This window comes from Rhinolophus hipposideros, assembly GCF_964194185.1.
Source record: "Rhinolophus hipposideros genome assembly, chromosome: 1".
Lineage (NCBI taxonomy): Eukaryota > Metazoa > Chordata > Mammalia > Chiroptera > Rhinolophidae > Rhinolophus > Rhinolophus hipposideros.
This window is the reverse complement of record NC_138047.1, coordinates 54,528,233-54,543,361: the sequence shown is the minus strand read 5'-3', so window position 1 is coordinate 54,543,361 and position 15,129 is coordinate 54,528,233.

The following is a 15,129-nucleotide window of genomic DNA, read 5'->3' as shown; positions in this document are numbered from 1 at the left end:
GCGGCCAGTGCTTGCTTTAACTACCGGTCTCTGAGGGAGCCTAGAAATTATTTTAGCATCTGGGAATGTGAATTAATTCCAAGACCCACCAGATAGGGAAAACAGAGGAGTCTGTTGGGATTGGGTAAAAAAGTGGTTGGAGGGGAGCACTGAGCCTTTGGGCCCTGATTATTATTGGCCTTAGCTGTGAGGGCCAGGACTAACTTCCTAAAAGTGTCTGAAGTACTCTGTAGCTATGGAATCGGGAAATAGGAATGAACAACTGGGTGCATTTTTCTAAATGTGAGTGGTCACTCCTGAGCCTCTTAAATGAAAAACTCTGGACTTTATTCTAAAATGCCATCTTCATAACCAGTTTTTTTTTTAATTTAAATTTATTTATTTATTTTTTTATGATTATCTCTTTTAGAACTCTCTTGAACACAGACATTCTGTTGTGCTCAAAGGAATGTCCAGAATGGCATTAGTTTCAGACCACAAACTTGAAAATGAGTCCTAGATTAAAAATGGGAATATGTTTAGCAGCCTAAACTGTATATGAAGCTTCACCCCACTTTTAACACGTTTTCTTCATAATCTCTTCTTTAATGCCAAACTCTTAAGAAAAAGAATTTCCATAAATTTGTCAAATGCCTTTAAATTTAAAATCTCATCAGAATCTTAATGGATATGAAAATAACACCAACTTTCAAGTTAAACAGCTACCCCCAGACTCTAGACTTTAGTTTTGGTTGCTAGGAAATTATCTGATGCTCATAACTCAATAGTTTAGGGAAACTAATACAAATCAAATGACAGCACTGCTGTGTAGTTTGGCTAACTTTAAGATTTGTCTTAAAATTAGATGACAAATAAGATCTATCTACTATATATCTAGTTGAATAAAAAATGTAATCCTAAAGAAGTTTATTCATTAGGAAGCTTATTCAGATACACATCAAAACTGAATGTTTTAGTGAGAAATGGGAATTGGGTTAAACAGAAAGATGATAAAAATTCTAAAATTATCTTTATTTAAAAGTTTTGAAAAAGATTTTTGTGTACATATACATGTAAGTATATGGAGGGAGAGGAAGAGGCGGAAGGGAGGAAAAGGGGGGAAGGGATGCAAGGGGAAAGGGGATGGGAAAAGGATTTGCAAAGTGGAGAGGAAGTGACTAAAACAGCACTGCAGGAAGAGCAAATTTACAGGTGCACGTTTAATTCCTGGTTTTCTGAACTGTGTTCTTTATTCTATCAAATCATTCAGGCAAACATTCCTATAGTCCTCCAGGGTTCAGTGACATTAAGATGCATTTTGAGAACTTGCAGAAGATTTGCCATGTCCCCACTGGTCTTTGCGATAATTACTTTGGATGATTTTTCTTAATCCTTCTCCTTGGTGTTGCTGCAAGGTGCTACATTTTGCCTGTTTGCTGACATTCTGCCTGCTCTTTGTAATTGCTTCTTGCTCTGTGCTCTTTTGTCAGAGACCCTAAAGCTAGATGAGGAATAATAATTGTCACCAAACTCAGAACTTGTCTTCAGAGAAACAATGCTATGAACAGGCTTCATATTCAAAATAATGCATTATGTATTTCTGGTGCTAAGTAATGTACTCAGGGTTTAATATAATGCATGCCTTTCCAAAAGGTGGGAATAATGGAAGAGTTTGATATATGAAACAAGGATATAGGCATTTGGGTCATTTTTCAGGGGTACAGCAGATGTTGTTCAGATAGGAAGAAATGCAGGGAAAAGAGAGCTGTCAAAATTTTCCTTTATTAAAAAAAATTGTAGAATCTGAGGGTTGAAAGGGTACTTTTGAGAACATCTTCTCTAAACTCACATCCAATTCTTGAACTCCCTGTTTTTAAAAGAACAAGAATACTCCTTAGAACCAAAGGCTTAAAAAACAAAGAGAAAATGCATACCCAAAAAACAGAACTCACAATATTAAAAATGAAAATGAAAATATGATTTCCTAGAAACATTGACCAGGAGAGTTATTCCCGGTAGATTTTTACGTGAAACTCTTGAAGAAAGCATTCTTTTCCTGTGGACAGTTCAGCAGTTCTAAGTAATTGTAATTGGATTTCTGTTTTTTCCCCCCAGAATCTGAATTACTTGAGAAAACTGAAGTTGAGCTATTTACATAGTTGTGGTCTAGACTTACTGCTGTTTATTATTACTTATGGTAATTTTTACCCTCCTAAAGCTGGGGGGCATTATAAACATGGGTATCTTGCTTTTATTGGCTTGAAATGTTACTTTAAGTCTGCATGAACTCATTTTCTTTGATTTGTTTTTAAAGTTTAATGTGCTTATTTAGTAATTCAGTTGCTTCACGAAAAATGTGAATGTAATTAGATTTCCACTATACAGTACTAGTAAAATCTTTTGGTTAATAAAATAAGATTGTGAATTTGATTGTAGATAGGATTTAAGAGGGTCAGAATAAGAAATATGCCTGGCCTATCTGGCTTTGCTTTGTGTATGCCCTAGCCTACACCTGCACACACGGACACACTCACCACCAGGCACAGTTCTCTGCGTACAGGCAGTGCTTAGTTAATTTTCGCTTTACTCCTCATCACCTCCCACCACTTCAAAATTTTTGATTCTTGTGTAACCTGTACTAAGCTACTTAGCATCGCAATGGAGAAAATGCTGTTCACAGCCACTGATCTGCGTGAATCTCATCTCACTGCTATACAAAAACCTTCAAGACCCAGAGTTATCCTGAAAGATAAGGGTTTATTGAGCCATAGCCTAGCTAGAGAAAGGACCAGGTCCTGCAGCATGCATCTAAACCACTGGCAGCAGGGATGGATGGAGAAGAATAACATGTCCACTGTCCTGAGCTTGACAGGGCTCTTTTATACAATTTTGGCGAAGAAGGATGTATATGCAAGTTGTTTTGAAAGAATTTACATTGGCTATAGATAAGGGAGGGGGGAGAAGGTAGAGTGGGGAAAGTTCTGGCATAGGGGAATTCCTTAAGGAAGAAATACTTGTTGCTTGTGGATTGGCTGTCGGTAACAGCCCGGAAAGTTCATGTGTAAGAAAGATGTGGTGGTGTCTGATGGTTGGTTATTCTTTTTAGATAATTGCTGAAATAGCTGCCTGGAAGTTGATGCGAAGTTTCAACGTACATTCAGGAATGTAGGCAGTCTTTTGTTGGCTTTGGCCCACAGCTGCTAACAGATTAACTTCCCGTCTCTATTCCTGCCACCCTCCAGCCTGCTGTAATTGAATTTAGGACATCTCAGAATTTGTTTCTCCTGTCAAATATATACACTGGTCATAAAGAAAAAGGCTAAACAGATTTTCTCAACCTCAGCACTATTGAAATTTTGGGCTGAATAATTTTTTGTTGTGTGTGGGTTGGGGTTCTGTGCAGTGTAGCATGTTTAGCAGCTTCCTAAGCCTCTACCCACTAGATGCCAGTTACAACCCCTAGTCATGCCAATCAAATTTGTCTCCAGATACTGCCAATGTCCCCCAGGAGACAAAATCAAACCCCAGTGAAGAATTATTGGGCTAAGAAAATATGAATGGCTTTATGGAACACATCATCCTCCCGCAAAAACAACACAGCAGGGAATATTTCTTGTTCACCACTACATTTCCACCATCTAGAATAGTAATAGTTCCTGGTCCATGATAGGGTTCAGGCATACCTCTGGGCCTTACTATAAAGAGAATGGAATATGGTGTATCATGTGGTAGTGACCTGTTAGCTTATTTTCTGGGTTACAGTAGGTATTCAATTAATATATATTTTTCAATGACTACATGATAAATGAATGAATGAATGAATGAATGAATGAATGAATGAATGATTTTCCCAACTGGGACTTTAGATTTTGAGAGGAAGGTAGCTCTAACCTGGGTGTTATTATAATTCAATGATTCGTTAAGTTGGGATATCACTCTCCTATTCTCTTTGGAAATGTGTGGGAGCTGTGGCTATGTTCTCCTCATGCACAGATGAAGGCAGTTTTCTTTAAAATGAGTCTGAGACCCATGATTGGATTCTGAAATTTTGATGTGGTGGGTCTTCTCCAGCATTTAAAAAAATAAAAATGGGATAAAACAGAAAAGATCAGAATACATCACATGTCGTCAAGGTATATATTGTTTCTTATCATTTTTGTTTTAGTTATTTTGTGTCTGTTTCTGTTCTGGATTGTAAGGTAAAAAAATATTTCTTTTGTGAATCCCTCTCAGAAAAATGTGAAAGTCACTCACCTGTGGAGCCACCCAGGCATGTGGTGACCAGAGCAGAAAACACTCTGTCCCAGCAGCTGGGTTGATAAATGAAGGGTAAGAGAAGCATGCAGGAAGCACAGAGAAGTATCACAGAACCCTGGCCTTGGGGGTCACGTCTGTGCCTGTGACAACACCACAAAGCACGGCTTTCTTTTGGAGCGCATGGTGGGAGGCAACGGGAAGTAAAGTCAGATAACCACAGGGTTAAGCCTAGAAAGCAGTGATAGTTGTTCCTTTTGTGTGTTCTTTTTTAAAGTATAAAGAGAATACAGCTGTTCTGTCTGCAGAATTTCTTTTATTGGCCGCATGAAAAATGATAGCAACATATATCAATAGTCTTCTAGTTATCCAAACTGAAGGAGTCTGGTGATTCATTAGTCTGATCAAATGTCCCTTGTAACAATATTGACTCAGATGATGGTAAATGAAGGTCTTTCTTCTAAGGTAAATGCCTGTCACTCATGACATTTAAAACAAGTATGGACTAACTGGAAAGACATTGCTAACATGAAGAACAAATGGATTTGAAAAGCATATGTGTTCTTGGTGGATCTTTTTCCTATGTAAAAGAAATTTATTTTGAATTCAGAAGTGATTTTATAGACTATAAAATGCTGTGATTAAATTGCATAAAACCAAGTACTGGTATATTTTTCATAAAAAAGATGATAACCACATTTCCCTTTTCACTTTATTTTAAAAGCCAGAGGGAAAAAGAACTACCAGAAAAAAAATACAAGATTAATAACCAGGAACATTACAAAGGAGGTGTCTAGATTAAGCAAAGAGTACTAAAAAAAGGCATTTACGAATTTGAGTATGCTCTTCTGAAAGTGTTAACATCAGGCCACTTTCCTTTTTTTAAATGTGCACAGCGCTTCAAAGAGTGCTTGGATCCCGAGTTTTGCATGGGTTTCTAACACGCACCAGATACACTTAGGCCTGGGACATCCTTGAAAAGATCATGGCTTAGTTTTGAAAAAAACTGAGCTCTTTCTTGTTCTCCATCCTAATCTGCTCCTAGACCCCCGTCTTCTTACTTTTTCTTTTTTAAAAGCTTTTGTATAACAGTTTATTTGAGCTAAACTGATGACATATGATGGGGAGCAAGGTCTCAAGTGCTCCAGAGAATAACTGTTTTGCAGTTTCTTTTATGCCTTTGAAATTAAGGACACAATTTAAGGAAGACTAAGAGAAAGCAAGGCGGCGATTGGATTGCAGGATAGTTAACAAGATTATGAGATCTCCTGAGGGTTAATACACCCCCTGGAGGGGTGTGTTATTTTGAAATACTTGTGGTATTTCAAAAGTGTGTTAACATAGATGCAAAGAACAATGGTCAGGGCTGGCTTAAAACCTCTTAGTAAAGAAATTATAGGCCCGGGGCATGACTATCCACCATGAACTGCCCAGTTAGGAATTTATGATCAGATCACCCTGTGAGGTTACTTTCCATAAAATCCCCTGTTTTCCCCCCCACAATTCTCCCTTTTGGTTATAAATCAATCCAATAGATGTACTGATGACCAACGTTTGGGTAGGATGGTGTGGTCTCAGTACTAGAAAGGCTCATTCCTAGGAAGTCTAGGTATTGATATTGTCTTTTTGACCATTGGAGATGGGGCAATACTGTCACCATGGGATCTGAACTGAGGCTGAATTTTTCCCGAAAAGAGAAGAGCAAGTAAATGGAAGGCAGTCAGGTCTTATGGCCTTCATTGTGAAAAAACACTGGATCCTTTCTATCCTATGAACAATCAGTTTTGCCTTCTGTCTCATTTTACTGTATTTGGCATCTAGTATAATGTTTACATAAGCCATGAAAAGAGTATTAACAGTTATCTTATACATGATATGTTCAGTAATCATAAACAGTTGGACTACATGGAAAAACGCAAAGAACAAATACAACTATTATTATGACTCATATCATTACCAACAGGCAAAAACAATCAAACAATACAGACTCTGAGTTCAATATCAATCCATATGTATACAGGCCTTGTCGATGTCTTGGGATTGCTGTCTGCCTCCGGTGTTGCTGGCTTCTCATCCTTGAGGAGTCTGTGATGTCTGTAGACGGGGGTAGATGTCTGTTCATGGCTAGGCCCCTGATATGTTCCCCTCCCATGAGGTTGGAGAGTGTCTTTTATTTGATGATGCCCTTTCCAGAAAACAAAATCTCCCGGTGGCAGTTAATGATCTTTAAAGTCTTTGTCTCCTGGGAGCTTGCTGTGAAAGGAAACAGTTGTCAACTTGGCATTTTCTTGAAATGACTCTATCAAACCTTGGCAATAGTGTAACGTTTCTTTTCAATAATGTCAGCTCATAAATTCCTTCATCTTAGTCCAGCTTAAGTGCTCTGTGATGCATGAAGGAATGCAAAACCCAAAAAAGCCAGGGGAGCTAGGGAGCAGGGAAGAACCAAGCAGCTGTGTTGGGTTTCCCATAGCCCAGATTATTTGTTTAATTTACAACCATTGTTTTACCCATACAATATACCCTAGAAATTTTCACACATATATTGAGACTTTTAATCCTTAAGGCTTCAATGTCTAATGAAAACTAAGATGTAATCAATTAGCATTCTTTAGCTTGGACATTTTATAACCTCTAGAAACATTTTTCATAGACATAAACATCAATTATTAACATGGACTTATTTTTGTAACACCCAGGCAAAATAAAGACATATCTGTTTTGCTTAAACCTACAAACTTAAGCTAGCTGTTATTTACTAAGGTTTAATCCTAGATCATATGGATTTAAGAAGCAGTTGAGTTAGTTTCTATATTTCTGAGAATTTTAGAATCCCCAATTTTTATAAGCACTTATCTTTAAATTAATTTTAACAATACCATCTGGAGGTGGAAAATTACCTCACATTTACAGCATACATATATAAACATGCACAAACAGACCCAGAGAACAGTTGGATCCAAATTTTGTTTTGGAGGCATTTACAATTTATATCTGTCCTTGACAAGTCAAGTTCTAAATGACCTTCCCCCTTTTCAAGTAAGGATAGCATTTTTAATATCTCAAAGAATTGGGTTGACACTTAAACAACATCATAGATTGACAATTTATCTGAATCCTCTTCTTGAAACGTGGAGAGATAAATTAAATACGTTTTCTATTAATTCTGCCTAATTTTAGAACCAGCCGTTTCTAATTGTGTGCACAAAAGACTAATTTAGAAGGATCAAAGGATCCTCATCTTGGCCATCTTAGTATTAACGGGAGGCTGACTGTCGTGGGCATTGTTGTCCTGGAGACATGATTCCCCATGTTAATTTTGAGATCTGTAGAGTCTGAACAAACTTCTAGGGAAAACCAGCCCTTACATGCATGTGTCCAGATGAGCCGAATGTAGTGGACATCCCTAAGGGACTAATTTATGCCCTAGAGTAAATTTTTCCTCCGGCAAGCCCACGAAGATTCTTAGGCACCTAAGAATACCCAAGCAAGCACCAGTGAGAGCCTACGAGACATCCCGGGAAACGCAACACTTTCTAAGGCACAGACCCCTCTCTCTTGGGTTCCTCTCTCTTAGTGAACCCATTCCAGGGTGCCCTGCCCTTCTCCATGGGGTTCCCGCTGCCTCCTCTGGGATCAGCTGTGTTTACCACATTGGATGTCTCATGAGGGCGCCCGTCTCCACCACTCCAGATTTGGGGATCTGAAACAAATATCACCCATTGGCTATTCAGGTTGGGAAAGCAAGTGTCCTTTCTCTGTTTGAGCTAAAGAGAGTTCAGTCTCTCATTTAACTAGCAAAGATTTTGTCCAGACTCTCAGTAAGCAATCCAATTAAAAACCGAAATTAAAAGCAGCAACACTGTTTTTTTTTCTTTTAAATCTCAACCCTTATCCACCTTGAGGATTTTCTAAGAACAGCTCAGATAAAGTCATGACCTCCTACTTAAAGCCAGGAGGAGGTCCACAATTCTGAGTGAAACTCACCCACGTTCACCAGGTGGGAAGCGGGGAGCTGGTGGGGCACAATGGACCTTTGCTTGTACCTAGCACCAGGTCTGGGTCCGCAGAATGTCCTGGGTGGGCTTCTTCTGAACCCTGCTGAATATGCCAGATAAATGTCGATGTAAGTGATGTAAGTATCAGTGTAAGAAATGTCCAAACCTGTAGAGAATTTTTATGAGTTTATTTGAGCCAAACTGACAACAATTACCGGGAAGCAAAATCTCAACGGATTGAGAAAGTGCTCCAAAGAATTGAAGTTATGCAGCTTATTTTAAACATCAGAATAAAAGGAGGAGATGTAAAGAGGGTAACATGAAATTTGTTGGTGGTAAATTAAGGAAGTGGGAGAAAGCAAAAGCAGGGAAATCTCTGGCATTGGATAAAAAGCCAAATAGAGAGACATAAACTTTTTTTACATTGATGGGTACAGGATAGTTAATAATTAACATTTACAGCACATAAAGATGGTGTGCAGGGAACAAGATAACAATGAGGGGTTCTGTGGTCTCCTGCTCTACTGTGTTTTTTATGTCCTGAGGGGCTTGGAAAAGATTACTCCGACATTTCAAAGGTATGTTATATTAGATACAAAAAGACAATAGATAGGCTCACTCAAGGTAAAGATTGACCTTTGTCAAGGAAACTACAAACATAGGACATTACTACCCTCCACGACCCGCTTTTAGTTAGGAATTTTTATGTTCAGACCATCCTATGGGGTTACTTCCAGCCTCTGAATTTGTAGGGCTTGCCATTCCGGCCTCCCCTGAGCTTGTCAGGTTTAGTATGTGGCCCCCTTTTTGTCCACAATAAGAAATATCCAAACCTGTAGACAATTTTTATAAGAATTTATTTGAGCCCAACTGACAACATACAATTTTTATAAAAATTTATTTGAGCCCAACTGACATACGTCAGGGAGCATGATTGCAAATGTTCCCTCTGACTACTCACTTAGTTACTAATCTTTTTCAATTGCATATCATCCCTTAGGCCTGATGTGCAGCACTTTCCCTTAACCGTGATTTCAATTCTATTTTTCCACTGCTTCATGCCCCTTTGGATTTTCTTTTTCTAGATCTAGTATCTTTTCATGGATGACCTTCCTGTAGGGCTCTTCCTTTTCTCTTGAACTGATCTTAAACAAAGACAAAAATAAGCATGTTTACACCAAGTTTTAGAGCACTAAGAGAAAAACATGGAGTGTGTTGAAGATTGTCAGTAAGTGCTTTCGGATAAAAAAATAAATCATGTGGGCTCTTGGTTTTTCCTCTGAAAGCACTTTGGAGCCAGAGAAAGAGCAAACCAATGTGAAATAAGTAAGCTATTAAAAATTATGAGAGTTTCATAAGGCGTTTGTATATGAGATAAACATGTAAAAATTAACAGTCTCTGTTATAGCAAAAAATACCTAAAAATGGAAATGGGAAAAAATGTCCCATGGTTGATCTAGCAGCAATATTTAAAATATGCTTAGCAATAAAGTTGCCAAGATACAAGAAAGAAAACTATATAAAGAACACTATAAAATTTTTATTGAAACACATAAAGCAAGAGCTGAACAAATGGGAAGAAGATACACCATGTTCTAGGGTAGAAGGGCTTAAAATAACAAAATATCAATTTGTTTCACAATTAACAGCTAACTCTACAATTTTCAGTAAAATTCCTAAAGGGTTTTTTTTTTTTTTTTTTTTTTTTTTTTTTAGAGTTGGATAACATGTTCTTACAGTTTATATGGAAAGATAAATACTTAGGAATAGAGGAAAAATTTTGAAAAAGAAAACTAAATAAAAGTAGCGGTCTTCTTAAGTAAGCATGAGGTCATGCTATAATGGCAAAGTAAACGAATCGATAATATTGGCAAAAGAATAGACCAATAGCTCAAAAGAGCTAAATAGAGAATCAAGAAGCAGAACCCAGTATATATGAAAATATTCATGAAAAATATACTTATTGCATGCCTACTATATACTAAGTTTTATTCTAGGCATGGCAAAAATTAAGTATTGCTTTTTAGAAAGGGGAAAGGATAGATTATTTAAGGAACAAAACTGATACAACTGACCATACATGTGGAAGAATGTAAGTTTAAACCTCTCTCACATCACATATTAAAAGATCCAGTGTCAAAGTATAATTTTTTAAAAGTTAAAAACATGATTTTCATGAATATGAGTTGAATACAAGTCAAATATTTATTTAACTCATTAATGAGGGAACCAGCACGATGGTCAAATTGGTTCAAATTGCATTTGGTGAACAGAGATTTATACAATTAGTTGGGAAAGGTAGACTGGAACAAGCTTACTAAGTTAGAGACAAAACTAGTTAATGTCCTACATGGAAATAAAACTGACTTGGTTTCTCTGTTGGACAGAAATAAATAATTCATGTCACTATTGGAGAAAAACTCATAAATTAACATGAGAAGTCATAGACGTTGGGTTCTAATCAATAGTGAATAGCAAATAAAAAATAATATACCTGCCATTTGGGACAATGTGGATGGATATTTTGAGTATTATGCTAAATGGGATAAGTCAGATGGAAAAGGATAACAACCATATGATTTTGCTCATTTGTGGGATATAAAATAAAAAGCAACAAGTTAAGTGAAATAAGTCAGAAAGAGAAAGACAAGTACCATATGATCTCACTTATATATGGATTCTAAAGAAAAGACTATGTGAATGAACTAATCAGAGACAGTTTTGGGGACGCAGAGAAAAAACCGAGAGTGGTTAGATGGGTGTGTGGGAGGGGGTTGGGGATAAGGGGAAAGGTGAAGGGATTTGGAAGCTGCTGGTAACCACAAGATGGCCTCAGGGTTTTTTTTTTGAAAATTAATTTGGGGAAGGTATTCTATAATGTTGTAAAGATTTTGTTGGGTATCCGATGGACATGCGTCCTATTTGGGAGACCACCTCAGGGATACTGTGGATACCTGATCATGGCATTGTACATCAGAAGCTAAACATTAATGAATGCCAACTATAATTTTATATAAAAAAAAAAAAAAAAAAGAAATGCCTAAAAAAAAAAAAAAAAGCAACAAGTGAAAACAAACAAACAACAACCAGACTCATAGATACAGATGACAGAATGGTGGTTACCAGAGGGGCAGGGGGTGGGGGGAAGATGAAAAGTGTAAAGGGGGTCAAATACATGGTGATGGAAAGAGGCTAAGACTTCAGATGGTGAGCACAAAATTGAGTATACAGATGATTTATTACAAAGTTGTACACCTGAAATTTATATAATGTTATTAACCAATGTTACCCCAATACATTTAATAATTAAAGAAATGATGCATCTCCTTGTCTCTAAAACCAAGAGAATAAAATAATCCTTTAATAGGTAAGTAAGATAATGCTGTAAAATGACAATGAAAGGACATACAGTCATTCTTTTGTTGTATTTCCAAGTTCTGGATAATTTTTCTTAATACTATATAGATTTAAAATTTTAAATGTAGATAATAAAGCAATTTAAAAAGTTCCTGCAAGAAAGAGATGCTTATAGGCATATATCTATATCTATATATCTATATCTATATCTATATCTATATCTATATCTATATCTATATCAAGGCTTTTGTGTGGGAAAGATATTATAAAAGTCTAAATAAAAATAGATTTGTAAGGTATAATGTAGTGGATGAACAGAGGATTAATAAAAAAAGAACATAGATTGACAAGAAGATAAACACTCAATGGAAAAGTGGGCAAAGGGCATTCATTAAGAGGCAATTCATGAAAGAATGAAGATGCTCAAACTCAGTAGAGGCCAAGGAAATGCAAGTTAAAATAACAAGGAGATAGCTTTCTACTTACCAGAAAGCCAGAACTTTAAGAGAGATATTCGGTGCTGGTGAGCATGCAGGGAAAAGAACATTCTCATACTCTGCTGACGGAAATGTTAATAGTTACAGTCTTTTGGAAGATAAACTAGAAATAGCTATTAAAATTAAAAATACATATATTCCTTATCCTAGCCAATCTTACTTCTGAGAAATTGTTCAAAGGAAAAGTACCAGAACTGAAGACTGTGTGTTTAAAGATGTTTATTACAGCATTAACTGGGCAAAAAGTTGAAGAAGAAAATGAATGCCTATCAATAGGGGAATGGTAAATACATTATGCAATATATATTTATATTACATATGGAATATGTAAATACATAATGGAATATGGTAAATATATTATGGAATGAATTATACCCCTATTAGGTGATTGAAAGGGATTTCCATGAGTTATTGTTGCATGAGAAAAGCAAGATACAGAAAATATGACCTCACCCTTATAAAACAAAGGCATTCACTGCCACATGTTTATATGTATACAGATGTTTATGTATAATTATATCAGCATGAAGAGAAGTGTTGAAAGATAAATATCCTAGGTAGTTAACATGAATAACAATGAGGGAAGGAGGGAGAGAGAAAACCAAGCAAAATAGGGAAAGACAAATTTAAAACACTACTAGAAACAACTCTAGTGTGCTCACATCTATGCATTTATGCAAAACCATATTTATGTATATGTAAAAGGAAAAAGTTCTGACTCTCATGAGAGGAAAATATATTCACATAATAAGTATCATTAAAGGAAGAGTATGGACTGGCTGAGCAAAGGAAGAAGAGACAGATAATCGTCACTGAGATTGGAAACAGACGCTGTGTTGGCCTCCTCAGAAGTGCTGGGAGGACAACTCCTAGCTAATGACTACATTAAACCCTCAAAAGCTGTCTTTTCAAAGCTTTGGCATACTTTTGGATGTGTTACCTCTGTACTCTCCAAGAATAGACCCCAGAGTTTAGACAACAAGAGTTTAGACCCCAGAGACTGAGGAGAGCTGAATTCCACATAAAAAAGATGGCAATCTTGAGGGTGGGAGGCGGGAAAGGACTCTGAAAGGAAGTGGTCATAGACAAATGCAGAGGTGTGAGAGAGGGTGGCTAAGCAACTTGGCAGAGCAGCCAAAGGAGTCAAGTACAGGATGCCTTGAACTGATCCTAAATTCATATAATGTCCCTCTGTCTCTGACACACATACATCTGTAAAGATAGCTATGTACTACCAGAAAAAAATGGTGGAAGCAGTGGGTGGACAACAGGTCAGGAAATGGTGTAGATGTAGTGGGCTGGTATTAATGGCCCTTTTGTGTCTAAGAAGTGTCTTAACAGGTCAGAAGCAGCGTATAAAGCAAAGTGAGTTTGAATTTCTTTGGATGGAATGGTTTCTTTGTGAGATTTCCTTCCTTCCTTTTTCCTTCTTCCCTCCTTCCCTTCCTCCTTCCCTCTCTCCCTCCCTCCCTCTCTTCCTTCCTTCCTTCCTTCCTTCCTTCCTTCCTTCCTTCCTTCCTTCCTTCCTTCCTTCCTTCCTTCCTTCCTTCCTTCCCTCCCTCCCTGTACCAGATACTATGATAGCACATAATCATAGGACATAATCATAAGATATAGCAAATAATAAGACATTACGGTTCTTGTCTTCCTGGAGTTTACACCATATCAGAAGATACAAGTAATTATACAAAGAGTGGATTACAATTGTGAGCACGGTGAAGAAGTATACGGGTCCATGAGAGTTTATAACAGGGAAGTTGCGTGTATGTCAGGGGTTGAGCATTGAGGTTGTACTCTATGAGCACCTCATCTGTCCTATTTGCCAGCCATTCTACAGAGACGTCAAGAAAATAGGACAAAGGATTAGGAAGATGGGGAGGGATCAGGGAGAAAATAAATGGGTAGAGATGGAGTGGTGAGGTATTTGAATGTAAGAAGGCTAAAATGAAATTGCAGTTCTGCCTAGGACCACTCCCTAAGGGAAATAGAAGCACCGTTAGGGCTTCCAGCAGTCACTTACTTTTTCCATAGTTGGGTGTACTGGCCCAGTCTCTTATGTATAGGGAAGAGGGAAGCAAATGCCATTACCAAGCTTCCATAGTGTGCTAAGTGCTACACTTCGGCTACCTTGTTAATTTCTCAGACAACTCTATGAAGTAGGTATTTATTACCACCTATTACATGAATGAAGGAGATAAGCAAAACCCATAAATTGTACATATTTAAAATCCTTTTTGTTTTTGTTTTGTTTTGAGTGCTTGGTTAGCAACCGGCCCTTTGTTGAGCTAATGGTGTGAGAAGTAGAAGGAAAATTGGAAGGGGCCACACTGAGTTGCACAATAAAGGATGCAGATAGCTGGGGCAAAATAGCTCTGTGTAGAGAGGAAAAGCTGGCCAGAAATGAGCTGGGGATTTTCAGGTGGACAGAAAACAAACTGCAACAAACGCCCAGGGCTTCAAAGAGAGAGATGCGAAAAAGATTTTTAGGAACTCTGTGTTCTCTGCCAGAGGAGTACCCGTTTCCCTTTGCTCTCTACCACCCAGGGTTGACATTATCCTTCCAGGCATTTGGATTTGTGTCTCTTTAGGATGATGAGGTGAATGAACATTAAATTGGATATACTAAGGCCAGTCTTATTTGTGTTTTGGCGGGATGAGAAATCTAAGGTTCAGATGGCTTAAGTAATGTTCAAAAAGTCAGTTGGCCACTCTGCCCTTCAGTTTTCTTCTCAGTAAAATGAGGGGCAGACTAGGCGATCACCAAGATTTCTTCAAGCTCACAATTCTTTGGGGGAAAACAAGCTGACTTCTTTTCACAATGGTTAGGCCAGCAGCTTCACATCCGTTAGGCCTCAGTGTTTTTCAGTTTTTTGCTTCTTTGCAGCTGCCACTGAAAGAGATGATAATAACCCTGGATGCTAAATTAACTAGGTATTCCACCACAGTGGGCCTGGGAGCCAGAGTCCTGCCTCTTAGTGTCAGGGGAGAACAGCTTTGAATAAGCTTTCTTCCCAGAAGATCCTACACCCCGTCCCCCACCCCAG